The sequence below is a fragment of the Rhinolophus sinicus genome, chromosome 2, assembly GCF_057876585.1.
Source record: "Rhinolophus sinicus isolate RSI-liver-muscle chromosome 2, RSI-T2T, whole genome shotgun sequence".
Taxonomy (NCBI): Eukaryota; Metazoa; Chordata; class Mammalia; order Chiroptera; family Rhinolophidae; genus Rhinolophus; species Rhinolophus sinicus.
The window spans coordinates 165,022,815-165,037,820 of record NC_142502.1 but is presented as its reverse complement, the minus strand read 5'-3'; positions in this window follow the sequence as shown (position 1 = coordinate 165,037,820).

Sequence of the window (15,006 nt, the reverse complement as noted above, 5' to 3'; positions counted from 1 at the left end):
AAGAAGAGACTCTGTCAGATGAGCACCCTCAAGCTGTTTGGCACTCAATTGAAGGAGGAAACTGGCTAACTTACCTGCCTGAGCTTCCATCTTTGTCTTTTCATCCTCACTTTCAGAGGCTTGAATTTCTTCTGTCATTAACTGCTTTCTTTCATCCCTACTCTCTAAGCAGTTGAAAAGGCAATTTCAACAGAACAGTGTTTAGGCCAGTGTTTGTGTTCTCCTAAGCCCTTTCCTTTTGCATCCTGGTGGCACTTCTCCCATTCTATTGTTACTCTCTTGTAAAACCTCCTAAATTCTTAGCTCAGGGCATTGTCTTTGGGGGCTTAACTCTAACCATCACCACGTACCTGTAAATGATTAATAAGCTGTGTTTGGTTAATAACATTCAGTTCTGTTATTAATAACAGATTTTAAAGCTAGACAACAGCTGATGACACTGGGTCCCTTCAGTTTTTTTGAACAACAGCTTGAAGGAGAGACCGAGTACTGCCAGATGTCATCAAGCTAAAAAAACAAACATAACTGGGTCCTAAGAGAAGCCCCTGGGAGATTTGTGTGCATGCACGTGCACACACACACACACACACACACACACAGAGCAAGAGATTCTTGCTCTCTTCAAATGTTACTTATATTGTCACCTGCCGAGGCCCTGTGGGTCCATTGCATGGATTATGATTCTCCACAGCTCTTCACATCCCTAGAACAAGTACATTTTATAAACTTCAAATCAGTGTTTATTGGTTGGCCATGAATCAGAAATTAAGAATGCCCTGGAAAATTTGGAGAAAATTGGTTCCTCAATAGTGAGAAATCAAACAGTGTTCCCTACAGACCATATTTGTTCAACCATATTGAATAACTTACTCAATGCTAATTACATTCAGGGACTGAGGTGAAAAAGAAGAAAACTTCTTTCCTCATGGGGCATCACTCCTGTGTGCTTTGGACAGGACTCCATCCTGGCCTGTGCAACTCACAAGTATTATAGATACCGAACCTTGCTCAGCTGTGGCAGTGAACTCCCCCATTCAAGCCCTTTCACACAAAAACATCTCCTCGAATTTCTATTTTCCTAGCTTTTATCCCAGTGAGGATTGGAGTTCTTTCTTTGAGTTCCAACAGCCAGAGAAGGGAGATCCTTTTGCTTGTTTTTCCAGCCCTTCTTCTTCCAGCCTTTCAGTTGAACAGGAATCTTCTCCAGGTTTTACTGTTCACATAGGACCTTCTTTCGTTCCTGCCAAACTTTCCTCTTGTATCCCTCAAATTGCTTTTCCCTCACTCATGGACTGGCTTCTTCTTGAGACCGTCTTCCTCATCTTCTCATTGTCCACAGTGTGACAGTGGCTTTGCAACCATCTTTCAAGTTTCTCTTCATCATGCCCTCCCTATCATAAATGAAGATCCAGAAATATTTTTATGTATATTAAATACATAATATAGAGAGGGACTCCTGTCTTCAATGGAAAAAAAAGAGGAATGGGGCAATATACGTAGTCCAGTTACTACAGATGTTGACCTTACAAAAGACTGACAGGTAGGGACAGGTAGGGGAAGGTTCTAGCCCAGAGCTACTACCTCTTCACAGTTTTCCTATTTGCAATTCAAAGCCCCTGCAAAATGACTGATGTAGTACACTGCTTTCCTCTTTTGAAGACAAAGAGATTCCTCGTTAGCAAAATCAGAGAATTCACAAATGATTGTCCTAATTCCCTTTCCTGCCCAGGCGGAGGCCCATCCAGCATCTCAAAGGGCTGCTGGTATGCTACCAGGGGAGCAGTCATTGCTATGAAGAAATGCCTTGCATGCCTTCTCCTTTCTCACTCTAGTGCTTTCTTCACAGATCAGCACCCCTTTTCTTCTCTTCCTGCATGCTTCTTCTTCCTTCTCTTAGGAAGAATGTGGTGTTTGAGCGGCATCTTTTCAGGCATTTATATTCTAATTATAGCTCCATCACTATCAATCTGTGTAGTTGGAGAACAGAACTATAACCAATAAAAGACAACAAATTTCATTGTGTGGTTTAGTTCTTCACATCAGTTTGTCATTCTGATTTCTTTCTCTTTAACCAGATGCTTTTTCAGAAATTATATTCGAAGGACTGCAAGTAAAGTATTAACAAGACACTTTCTCCTTGGGCAGAAACATTTGACTTTTGATTAACTTTCTAGCTCTGTTTTCCTAGAAACCTGATAAAAGAAAGTAAAAAAATAGTAGTGATTGGTAAACTCTAGCTGGACTGGACGACTGTAAATACAGGTTGGTAGCCCTACCTTTGGGTTTCCCTTAGTGCAGTAACTCATATCTGGCATGGCCCTGTAGGGACCACAGAAGCTATGCCCCTGGAGTTTCTTCAAAAGATGTGAGCCATGTGGAGAATGGGGTTTTCAACCCAGGGTGACCTCCACACCATCTTGATGTAAGTCATTTCTTTTTCACACCCGACTCACCACGTGGGAGCCAAAGAAAATAATTCCTGACCTTGGTATGGATGACTTTGTGGTCTGCTGCAAGGTCGTGCAGAAGAGGAACGGAGTATGCCCCTGCTGGCATACTTTGCATCCTGGCCTATGCTTCCTTTGGGGTCCAACGGTGCCCGATGCGGCATGGAAGTCTTGTGAGTATCCATGTTTAGTAGAGCCTTAGAAGACTTCCTGGTGAGTGTTGCAGGTGATGTTTTGACTTTTAGTGATTTGAATAAGAACATCTGCCTGTGAAACTGTCTGCATGAGTTAATAGTCCAGTCATAGTTTTTAAATTACCAATTTCTCTTTACAAATTAGAAAAATAATTTTTATATAAAAATTAACAGCTTCCACTGGAAGATATTATGCCAGTGAAAGAAGCAAGTAGCAAAGGACAAATGCTGTATGATTCTATTTATATGAGGTACCTAGAGTAATTAAATTTATAGACAGGAGATAGAAGTGTGGTTGCCAGGGGTTGGAGGAAAGGGAGAATGGGGAGCTGTTTAATGGGTATAGAGTTTTGGTTTTGCAAAATGAAGAATCCTGGAGATTGGCTGTACAGCAATGGAATATACTTAAAACTACTGAATTGTACACTTAAAAATGGTTAAGATGGCAAATTATGTTATGTGTTATTTTACCACAATTATTTTTTTTAATTGGTAGTTTCCTCTAACCATTACATTTAAATCATATTTTCACTGACCAGACTAAGGCTAAAAGTTTCCATCTTTTACTATAAGCAATATAGGAAGACTTTGTGTCATTTTTCCAATTCTGTGTTCCAATTATTGTTAAACGTCACCTGTATTTCACTTCTCACCATTTGATGGGCAGTTTCAGCCATCAGTCACGGTGGGCTCTCATATAAGTGGTTTCCATGTCCCTTACAAACACGAGAACACCGCCTAGGGGTCAACTGCGGAACTACAGGCTACGCAGCGGAGAAGGAGGAAGCTAACCTCTGGCCGGTCTCCCACTCCTTGATAGGAAAGAGCACTTGGAAAGTTGATAGGAAAGAGCACTTGGAAAGGGAGGCAGTGCTAAGCACCATCCATGTCCTAGCATTCTTCTAATCAATAAAGTTTCCAAGATCTTGCTGCTACCAAAAGAAACATCTCCCAATATTTATATCACTTGAGATTAGAATAGTCTTTTTATAGGATACAGTAATATCTTATTTCTTGCTAATAAAAGCTTCAACTCCTAATCCTTTCTTACTATCTTCAAACAATGTAACATCTCCAGTGCAAATAAGGCTAAAAATGCTTGCATAAATTCTCATACCCACTTATGAATGTAATCCAGAAGTTTGGGAGAGTGACTCAATAATTTTGTGTTTGGTAAATTTGCTAAAGACTGTATTATGGAATCACAAGGCCACAAAATATTACAACTTAAACAGCTTTAGAGACTAGCTGGTTTTGCAACCGCCTGGAGATTGGTGGGTCTCAACCACTTTAGGGTCACAGACCCCTTGGACACTCTGATAAGGATTAGAGGTTTTTGTCTTATGCAAAGCTATTTTTACACAAAACTTTGAACACTATTTTTAAGGGCTTGTGGATGCCCAACGAATACCCACCCCAAAGTTCATAGAGTGAGGATTCCTGCTCTAGTCCCACCCCATAATTTGTAAGTGAGGTTTCTGAGAAACACCACATGTGAAGAAGCAGCCTAGCAAAGCTGGATGCTGAAGGAAAATTTGTTCCCACAAGTAGTGTGATGCTAAATTAGGACCAGCCCTTGAAAACCTATTCCCGGAGTGCACATGTTGACTAGAGAGGAGCAGGCTGAGTAAGAGAGCAAAGAACTGCCCAACTCTGCTGAGGGAACCTACTCAAAATCAGCACCCATGAAAAACAAGAGTTGTCCAATTGGCTGGAAAGGAAGAAGAGCAGAGAAGCTGGCAATCCAGGGACAGTCAGAAAGAGCATAGACAATGACCCATCGGCTGAATGAAAATGACGTGTGGGCGAGTTTGGCACAAGCAGTGATTGTGACCCAGTGGTACAGAGAAATAATAGCCAAAGTACCAGAAGGGCAGCAGGTGGTGAAGACCAAGAGCAGAGGCAACGTGGGTCTGCACGAAGTAATCGAGATTATTTGTGAAACCTCTGCCCGGACTTCTAGAGAAAAATCACTACAGGGGCTAAAAAAAGACTGGATTTCCAAGGTGGTGGGAAAAAGTTTTGCTCTTTAGGTTCTTACTACAAATGGGACATTATGATTTAACAAAAAACAAAGAGTAGGAAGAGCCAATTATGATATGTTTTGGCGTGAGTTCCCCACTGAAACATGGCAGGAGTCAAACGGTCACTCCAGGTAAGTCTTCTGCAGCTGCTGTGTGGTGAACATCAGCTGTCATGGACTTTGTAGCAAGTCATGATAAATCTTTCTGAACCTGTTTCCTTGTTAAGTACCAAGGTTCTTTCCATCGCAAAAATCTGACTCCGACCAACCTGGACGTCCAGGGTGGTGCCATTGCAGCTCAGCAGATTTAAATGAGTCCTTTCCGAGTTGTTGGCATATGCAGCATCCTCTTCACCCAAATATTCCCTTCAGGCATAATTTTTTTTTCAAAATTGGGAAAGAGAGGTTACCAGAAGCTAGAAAGAAATCTCTACGAGACTTAAAAAGCATTTCTTATCATTAAGAAAGAAAATGAAAAGGCCGACGATCAGAATGGGAGTTATAATTCAAGTTGACTGATTCCAAGAGCATGCACCACCAGAATTGGGGCTCATAACCGGAAGTTTAGAGATGGGGTAGGCTTCCAGCGGCTCCAGTCCCATTTCCCCGTGATACACAGCTCTGCGTTCAGCTTCATTCTCAGGCTGGGGGTACTATGGCTATTGCAGCAATATGGCCAAGCTTGGCATTGGTACATGACAATGTCCAGGGAGAAAGACTCTCTCTTCCTGTGGCTCTCTCTTAAGGATGGGAAATTTTCCAGAAACCTCAGCAAACTTCCCTTTGAATCACGAAACAGAACTGGTTCATACACCTATTCCTAATCCTATGGCTGACAGGGGTGATGAGATTACTTTAGACAATTTAGGCTTACCCTAAAGGGACTAGGACTACAATGGGGAAGGGGTGAATATTTGAAAACAAAATCAAGATTTGTTGAAATGATGAATGGCTGCTAAACAGATAAGCATCAGTGTGCCTACCACATACTGTATTTCAAAAGTCTTACCGCATTCTTTTCAAAATCCTCTTTTGAAATCCAATGGGGTATGTGACCATGTTCTCCATTTTACAGATGGGGTAATTAAGCTCAAGGTCACACAGTTGGGTTAGAGCTCAGAACAAAGAATTTACTACTCAGAATCCAGGGCTTGTCTATGTATATTCCAAAAGTTTTACATTTTTGGCTTATCCTTTGTCCCAGAAAGTCTATTTCTGGGGATTATTATAAGAAAATAATGAATGGGAATATAAGAATAGACAAGAATGTTTACCCTAGTGTGTGTGTGTGTGTGTGTGTGTGTGTGTGTGTGTGTATGCTTTAAAGTGGAAACTTTAAAGTACACAGTTAAGAGCCCAAAAGTACACAGTTAATTAAATCAATGATAGTACCACGCAATGAAATACCATGCAACTATTACAATTATACTGTAGAAGAAAAGGCAGTGGCCTGGAAAAATGTGCACAATATATTGTTACATAAAAGCAGGCTAGACTATACAACTGGGGTGAAGGAAAAACAGATCTAGATAGATGAAGAGATATATACACCAACATTTTATCGGTGCTTATCTTTGAATAGTGGAGTAATAGATGATTTTAATTTCCTGCTTTGTGCTTATCTCTATTTCCCACATTTCTTTGGTGAGAATATATAACAAAGGATTTCTGGTGAGAACATTATAATCAGAGAGAAAAAAATGTTTGTTATTTGTAAAAAATATGTTTTAATTAAGTAATTTTCTTTTCACTAGAACATCGATTTTCAGACACAGCTGCCAGGGGGTTCCACAAGGGATTTCTGGAAATAGAGTCAGGGGTGATGGCAACAGCCCTGACAGTGGCCCTTGCAATAGCCTCTTCAAGCCTGATGAAATCTTAGGATAAGAAACATCGACCTCGCTTGGAGGGATTCTAAAATTTCTACTCTCAACTGCTTTCAAAGAGTGGTCACTGTATACATGGATGATGAGCGAGGCCCAGTATGAGTTTGGGATCATGGAGACAACAAACTACTACAGATGCTTCTTAAGACAACACTTATGATAGCAGTGATTTCTGAAGTTTCAAGTTCCTGGCACGTATTCGGCGCCTAATACATGTTGGGTAAGTGAAGAGATGTGAGGCCAAGAAAAATGATTTGAAAAAAATTAATCAGTGAAATTACCAATGTATAAATACTCAGTACAACGCCTGCTGCAAATTGTATTAGGATAAAGGACAGAATGACTCTCACACGCTCTGCTTTTTCTGGAATCATGCCTGGGTCTCCTGATCACCCAAGTCTTGCGAAGTTCTCCCTCATTTATCCCAGTTGTCACCGACGAGAAGCACTTTCTCATCTGTTGACCTTTTGGCCCCTGATCATTCCGCCTCCTGAATATACGGAAAGTACCCAGGAAGCAGCATAACCAAAAAATTCACATTTTCAGCCTCAAAGCAAAATCCAAAAGAAAAAAAGCCCAAAGCCTGAAGGAATGGAAGGACCAAAATTATTCAGGACAGATGCGAAAATGAAGTGGCCCACCCACTCCACATTCTTCAAATAGGTGAATGTTGGAGGCTGCCAGGTCCTGAGCAAGTATCATTCAAGAAGAGCACATCCAAGAGAACCCCGCTGTTTGCTCTGCTTTAAAGACAGACAGCCCCTCATAATTAGAAACAGCTTTATGCACATGCCAGATGTCCATGCTTCACTTCCAATTATTTTCAGAAACATCATAAAGGACCATTAGTGACAGTGTGAAATGTCCTTCTCTTTTAAAAAAAATCTGTTCACCCTTATGAGTTCAGTCTGATATGAAGATTGCAATCTGCTTATTCCTAGGGGTTTGTTTGTTTGGCAGGATAGGGATGTGTTTGACTTGAACTTTTATCACCAGAAATACTACCACATATTTTGTTTTAATCACGAAAAGCAGACAGCCTTACAAAAATTGTAATAAAAAGTCTCCTCTCTCTCTCTCTCTCTCTCTCTCTCTCTCTCTCTCTCTCTCTCTCTCTCTCTCACACACACACACACACACACACACACGCACCCCACATTAATACCCTGAGCACTTCCTAAGGATAAAATGCATATGAACAATTGATAGTTCTTAGAAGAACAGGGTCCGTATCATGAAGTAATAGTTCTTCTGAACTCTGCACTGGTCAGACCACTTGGGAATATAGTGTCAAGTTCTGGAAACCACATTTGCAAAGGGATATTTACTGATTAGAGAAACCCCAGAGAGTATATCACAGACTTTAGACTCCTTTAGGAGAGGGTCCGTGTCATGCCCTCTCTTGAACCCCTGGCACAGTGCCAGATGCATAGAACATGCTCAGAAATATTTGTTGAATGAATGAGTAAATGAATCCATATTTTATGCCTCCTTGTTGAAGTAATAACACAGGTTTAACCTGGAAAATAAAAGATATAGAGGACATAACAAGGCTCATTTCAAATACTTACAAGGTTTTCATAGAGAAGAGGGCAGAGATTTATTCTCTCCTGTTTTCTGGACCAGAGCTAGGGCTACTTAGTTAAAATCTGCAGGAAGGCAGCTTTGATCCAGGATCATTATTGCTATATATATCCATCTTGAAAAACTATGGGATGCTTGGAGACATTCCTGGTGCTCGATTTTAATTTGAGTATTAGAGGGCTACAGAAAGAGAATTTGGGTAGTGGACAAATTAATAATTTGTTCAAGAAATCTTTGTGCATGATACCAGATGCTGAGAGCAGGGTGGGTAGGTGACAAAAACAAAGGCAGGAGTTCTTCCCTTTTGAAGCTTATGGCCTATTCAGGAATGCACACAAGTGGGCCGGTAATCACATTACACATGGGGCCAGAAGGGCCATGATAGGGGAAGTGAGGCATCTCAGCGGTGGGTGCTCAGGGATCCCAGAAGGCTTAGATTAGGCAGAGGATGATTCAGCATGCATAGAAGCCTGAGGCATGAACCACCAGAACCTCCAGCACCCTGAGTCTCCACACTCCCACTTCCAGTCTACTCACTCTGGGCCTGGGAAATTTTCTCCTATTTTAGCCCTGCCAATCATCTTTGATGGCCGAGTTTTGCTTTTCAAGTTCTCAGTCTCATTGCTCAGACTTATTTGGAGGCTTTGAACCTATCTCCTTCCTAATCCTGTCCCAGCTCCAATGAGTCAGACCTTTAGTAGACATCAAGTTCTCCAAACAGAGAGTGGGCTTGATCTCCTCAGCTTAGATGAACACCTCACAGGGCTGGATGTTATATGCCCGAACCAACACCACGTCAGTGAAGCTACATGCAACCTGACCAGACTGACATATGAAAAGCAACAAAATGCAGAAAATGTGCTGATTAGATAGTGGTGATTGTCACACAGTCTTGTGAGTAAACTAAAAACCACTGAAGTGTAAACCTTAAAATGGGGAGTTTTACGGTATGTGAATTATATATCAATAATAACCGCTTTTTAAAAAAGTAACAACAGAAGGCTACTGGAGGAGGCTGAGCTTAAATATCTGGTTAAACTTTCTGCTTTCCTTATATTTATGGGAAGGGGAAGGATTTGTCTTTAGACATGATGTTTTTGCCGCCTTTAGAAATTCCTGACAACCCACAGTCCTGTGAAGGTATTAAAAATATTTTTGATTAGTGCTGACTCTATACACAGTCTATTAATTTATACCTAAATAATTACATGTTGCCAGTTTCACGATTTATAATTATAAGCATGCTTTTCTATTTATCATCACAGGCAGCACTGAGTAGTGAAAGGACATCTGGAAGGACTGAAGCTTGGTCCTGATTTTGCCATTAACCAAATCCTCGGTGACCTTGAGCAGATGGCAGGGAGGAGGTCACAGAACCCCTGGCTTTCTTGCTTTCTCAAATCTGACATAACGGGCTAGACTCAGCAGGCCGAGTTTGTCCCCTGGATTCTGGGAATCTCTAACTTTCAAAAACTTAAGTACAACCCTGAAAAGTAAGTAGGAGGGGTTACTGTTCATATTTTATCCATGAAGAAACTAAGGACCAAGGAATTCAAAGGATTCATTAATTTTGAACCAGGACCAAAAATGAGCTTGCCTGAGTTCTAGTCAATTATTCCATCTTAGACTAATGTGTGAGAGAAATATGAACGCGTCATCCCAGGAATTTACCACCTAAGTTTGTTAAACTGATGAGGGTTTGAAGCGAGATTGCAGGCTCTTGAGAAAGGTAAACGAGGGAGGCAGGAACATCAGAAAAGGCCTTTGGGAAGGAGATAAGTCAGGAGAGGCTGTTTGCTGAGGAGTTTACATTCTCTAGAGCACAAGGAAAGTGGGAGTTGCCAGGAAAACCTGAGTTTTCCAACTTGGCAATTAGTACACAACTGAGTTTTTATAGGAAATTGCCCGGCTCTTTGGAAATTTCATGTGGTATAAATGTGACCTTGGAATTCTATCTATTAATTTAGCAAAAGACGGAAACATTTTGAAACCCTTGGATTTGGGAGATCTGCTTGCATTATTATTATAATTACTTTCAGCAAAAACTGTATAATATAAAATCATGTTGTTAAAAGCAATTTAATTTTCTGAACTTTGAGGCTTCTTAATAACAAATAAAGCCTAAGCAGAGTGAAGGTGGGGTAGAAAAAGCATTTATTCTGAATCAAAAAAAAAAAAAAAAAATTAGCTCCTGGCACTGCATCTAACTAACTGGCTATGTGGCCTTAGACAATTCACTTAACCTCTCAGATCTTCGATGTCCTCAACTGCAAATGAAGTAGTTCGAGGAAATCAGCTTTAAAGTCCAGCTCAGTTCTAAAATACTATGATCAGATACCACACACTTGACCACATTCTTCTCCCTAAATCTTAGGGATTTCTGTCTCCCCCAGACTGTACAAATGAAACCTTTCACATCACCCTCATTCCTCTTTGCCCAAGGAACAGAAAGCTCAGACACAGTCTGGTGCCACCTTCAAGAACTAGCTCTAGCAGATGGCTTTACTGTGACTATCTACCCTGCTAAGGAAAGTTACCTCAAAGGAATATATTGAGCCTGACCTTGGCTAGAAAAGGACAGGATAGTATAGTAGTTAAGAGCATCGAATCCTGAATTTGCCACATACAAGTCACCGGGGGGGAAAACAAGTTCACCATGCCTGGCACCTAGTGGACACTCAATAAGTTGAGCTGCAGGCTTTTATAAAACCATCACGAGATGATAAATGTCACACAGGCTAGATTTCTAAGGGGAAATGCCATCCCTCTTTTCTCCAACGTCTCTTGCAAAATTGTTGCCCAAAGGTAACAGGTCCAGCCAGCCATAGAGGGGAGGAACTGATCTCTATCCAGTAGGAAGAACATTTGACTTGACACTTAAATGAGTGGCGTAAATTCTTATAGAGTGAGAGAAGAGGCAAGAAAGAGAAGGGATGAATGAGAATTTAAAAAACAAGAGAAGAAACAGTAAATGGTGAATGAAAAGCTTACTGCTCATTTCTATTTTATGAGAAAAGGCATTTCAAACAAATTCTAACTGTTTTTTATCAAGAAGGAATGAATTAGCTAACAGGTTCCCACTTAGAAACATGCATGTGCATTTTCTGTGCATGTGGAGTTTGTTTAAAAATTCGGCATTGTATGTTTTTAAATACATAGATATATTCTGGACATGCACATTCCATCTGATATAATCTGTCTTCATCTCTTTCATGTGCCATTGATTTTCTTACCAGCTTCAGACGCAGAGCAGATGCGGCACCTGGTAGTTGGGCAGCAGCTGTGAGCAGCTTCGCGTGACCTTGTCAGCTGCTGGGGAATGGAAGAGCAACTCAGAGTTCAAGGCTAGTCCACGCAGGCCTACAGCTGCCACATTCGGTTGCATTAAAGCCTCAACAAGCTGCTAAAACATGAACTCTGGATCCAGATGCCCGCGGTTCAAATGCTGACTCTATCATTTCCTACCATGTTTCCCCGAAAATATGACCTAACCGGAAAATAAGCCCTAGCATGATTTTTCAGGATGACACCCCTGAACATAAGTCCTAATGTGTCTTTTGGAGCAAAAATTAATATAAGACCTGGTCTTATTTTTGGGGAAACACCTTAGATGTGTGACCTATGGCAATTACTTTTCTAAGGCTCAATGTCTACATCTGTAAAATGAGGCTAATGATAGTCCTTACCTCAAAGTATTGAGGATTGAATGAGATATTGCATAGAAAGCACTTAGTCCAGTACACACCCACAGCCAATGTTTAATATATATTTAATTAGTATGTACTTTTTTCTGGGAACCCTGAGATGTGGGGATCTTGTGATTGGTCCCAAGTTCAAGGATATGGGTTAATATAAATATAATGTACGAGTGTGAAGGAGGTGGATTTTAGAGAATACATTCCGTGGCCTCTGCCCCATATCAATTTAACAGCTATTTTTTCTGCTATAATGTCTTGAATCCGAGAAGACAAAAAAAAAAAAAAAAAAAAAAGAAAGAAAAGGATTTTTTGGTAACAATCAGAAACATGATAAAAGTATCAAAAGTATATTCACTTAGCCATGCAAATTGTAAAACCATAAGCTAATTCTATTTGTTTGGCCTCAACTTAGACCACACTGTTTTGTAAGAAAAAATAAAAACAAAGGAAAACATTGAATGCTATCTGTGGAAGAACCACTAATCCAATATTTTTTTCAAAATTTTTCTTATTGTGGTAAAATACATACAACCTGGAATTTATCATCTTAACCGTTTAAGTGTACAGTTCAGTGGCATTAAGTGCATTTGTCCAAGGGCCATATGCGGTAAAATACACAAACAGCCGGGCCACTCACTCGAAGTGAAGTACGCATTGCCTCACCTGGTTTATTTAAGTAAACGAAATATATTTTTGGAATTTGCTGCGGGCCAATTAACAATGGATTGCGGACGGCAGTTGGCCCGCTGGCCGCAGTTTTGACACCCCTGCTCTGCACTGGTTAGACTTGAGTCCTCTTAAGCAGCTCACACTGCATAGAGTCAAGTGTTCTCTGGGCCAAATCATTTCCCCTCAAACATTGCAATAGGCCTACCCTTCTCATTATTCGAGGCCCCATATGATTTTTTCCACCTTCTCTCTAAGATTCAGGGTGCTTTTATATAGAGACCTTCATGATCTAACCAATTCACCTGAGAAATAAGCAGCGGACAGCTGGTACTATTTTCAAATTATGGACTGAGAAATTGATATACAGAAAGAAATAAAGCTGTTCTGCAATTTGGAAAACCATCTGTGATGCTATAAAAATGTCTCAGTGGACTCTTGACCACATAGATCATTATTTTTATTGCCCTCTCCCTAGATGAGATGTGGCTTTGTTTAAGAGAGTTGTTTATAGCTTGGCAAGCTATTAAGTAAAAGAACCTAATTTCAATTCTCCATTCTGGTGGGTGGTAAAACTAAAGGGGATTTAGTTTAGGCGAAGAGGAAATCATAAGAATGGGAAGGAAATATTCGACCTAAAGATTTATTCTGAAGTCTTTTGGATAATCAATGGATTTTTTTAATCCATTCGTGGGCTTGGGGTCAGATGGAATGAGCTGCAGTCCTAAGCCACCACCAGAACCACTCAGTGAATGTTAGTTCTCACAACTCCCTTTCGGTAGTCAGCCCAGGATTGAGATAACAACAGCTCAGTGAAATAATGCATGCCCGGGGACTCACAAAGAAGAGGGCCCAGAAGCAGAAGAGAGATAAACAGCTCATTTCTTTCATCCTTCTCAATATTTCTTGCTCCCTCTCTGCTGTTCTTAACCATTTTTCATTCCATCCTATTTCCTCTTTCTTCCCTTTCATTTCCTCATTTGGGGACAGTGAGAGGTCATAGTCTTGCTGCCAACAGTTGCGACACTCTCAGTAGTCATGGCAGCCACAAAGCCATGGTTGGACCCCATCTAGCAGCCTTGAGGGAGTGTCTGATCTTCAGCCAGAGGGAGTCTGGAACTGTGCAGGAGATTCTCAGCCGTCACGTAGATCCTCACTTTTAATTTTATTTTATTATGTCCTTTTTCAAAGGTTATTTAAAATTTTAAGATGGGTAGTCTAATCTGTCAATCTTTTCTTTACGGTTTCCAGATTTGTGTCTTACTTAGGAAGGCCTTCCCAATCCTAAGATTATATATTTAAACAGATACATCATATTTCTCTAAACAGATATTTGGGCAAGCTGACATATGGGGAATAGGGCTGTCTCATAAAATATGAATGTGTGGATATTGTGCATGTACTTGGACTCTCAGATTTATTCTCCCCAGAAAAGTGCCCAGAGTTATCTTTCCTCCTGACTCCTTCTTTCACTCTCCCCCTCTCACCTCTACCCCAGCCATTTCATCTTAGCGTGGGGGGGGGTTATTCATTTGCTACAACCAGAAATCCACTCAGACTAACTAAAGTACATGGGATTGCTTGTACATTTATAAGAGAATATTATGAAACCCAATTTTGAGAATGACTTCGGTGGCACTAAAGGGCCTGAGTTCTCTCTTTCTCTCAATTTTCTTTGTCTCTGAGCCTCTGTTCCATCTTCTCCCTCTAATCTAGCTTCCTTTATTTGCATATGACTTAAGATGGCTGCCTGCCTCACAGGATCCTCCCACAGGATCTTATGAGTCCAGCACCTACAGACAATTAACAGCCTTAGGCTCTCAGTATCCAAACTCCAACTTCTACATAAAAAGATCTGATTGGCTCAAAGATGTCCACTCCTGGTCTAGCTTCTGATAGCCAGGGTTATTGGTCATGTTATTGCCCCTCAGAAACAGGGGGCAAGATAAGGTTCTTAAGAGAATGTGGCAGGGAGGAAATGTCTGGTGTAGCTAGTCCAGTTCACGTACCCATATTGCTGTGTGACTTCTGTTCCCCTTCAAGTTTGCCCGTAATATCTGTAATGGGATTTTGTTTTCACCTATGGTAGGATTTATACCTTTTCTGGATGGACTGTGGTCTTGTTCACTAGGGGAGACTCTGATCCACAATTGCATTCTCGTGGAAGGCAAGGAGAAGGAAAAACCTGGGTACAGATGGAAAAGAATGAGTAATTCCACAGCCCTCACCACAGGCACCTCTGGAGACTGGTACTGTTTAGTGTGGCCATCTCCACCGTGCAGGCCACCAATGGGGGTGAGGGCAAGACGGTATAGAAAGGTTGTTGTAATCCATTTCTGGCTTTTCTTCCTACTATACATTGCTCTTGTCTCATGGCTAGTGGAGTGTGGTGATGGAAATAAGCATAAAAAGTTGAATCTAAGAGTTGCTTCCGGAATTCTCTTCATAGAGTCAAAATAGTCTAAAGAAGTGGACTCCTAAGAAAAGTCTTTTCCGTTTTCTGCAACC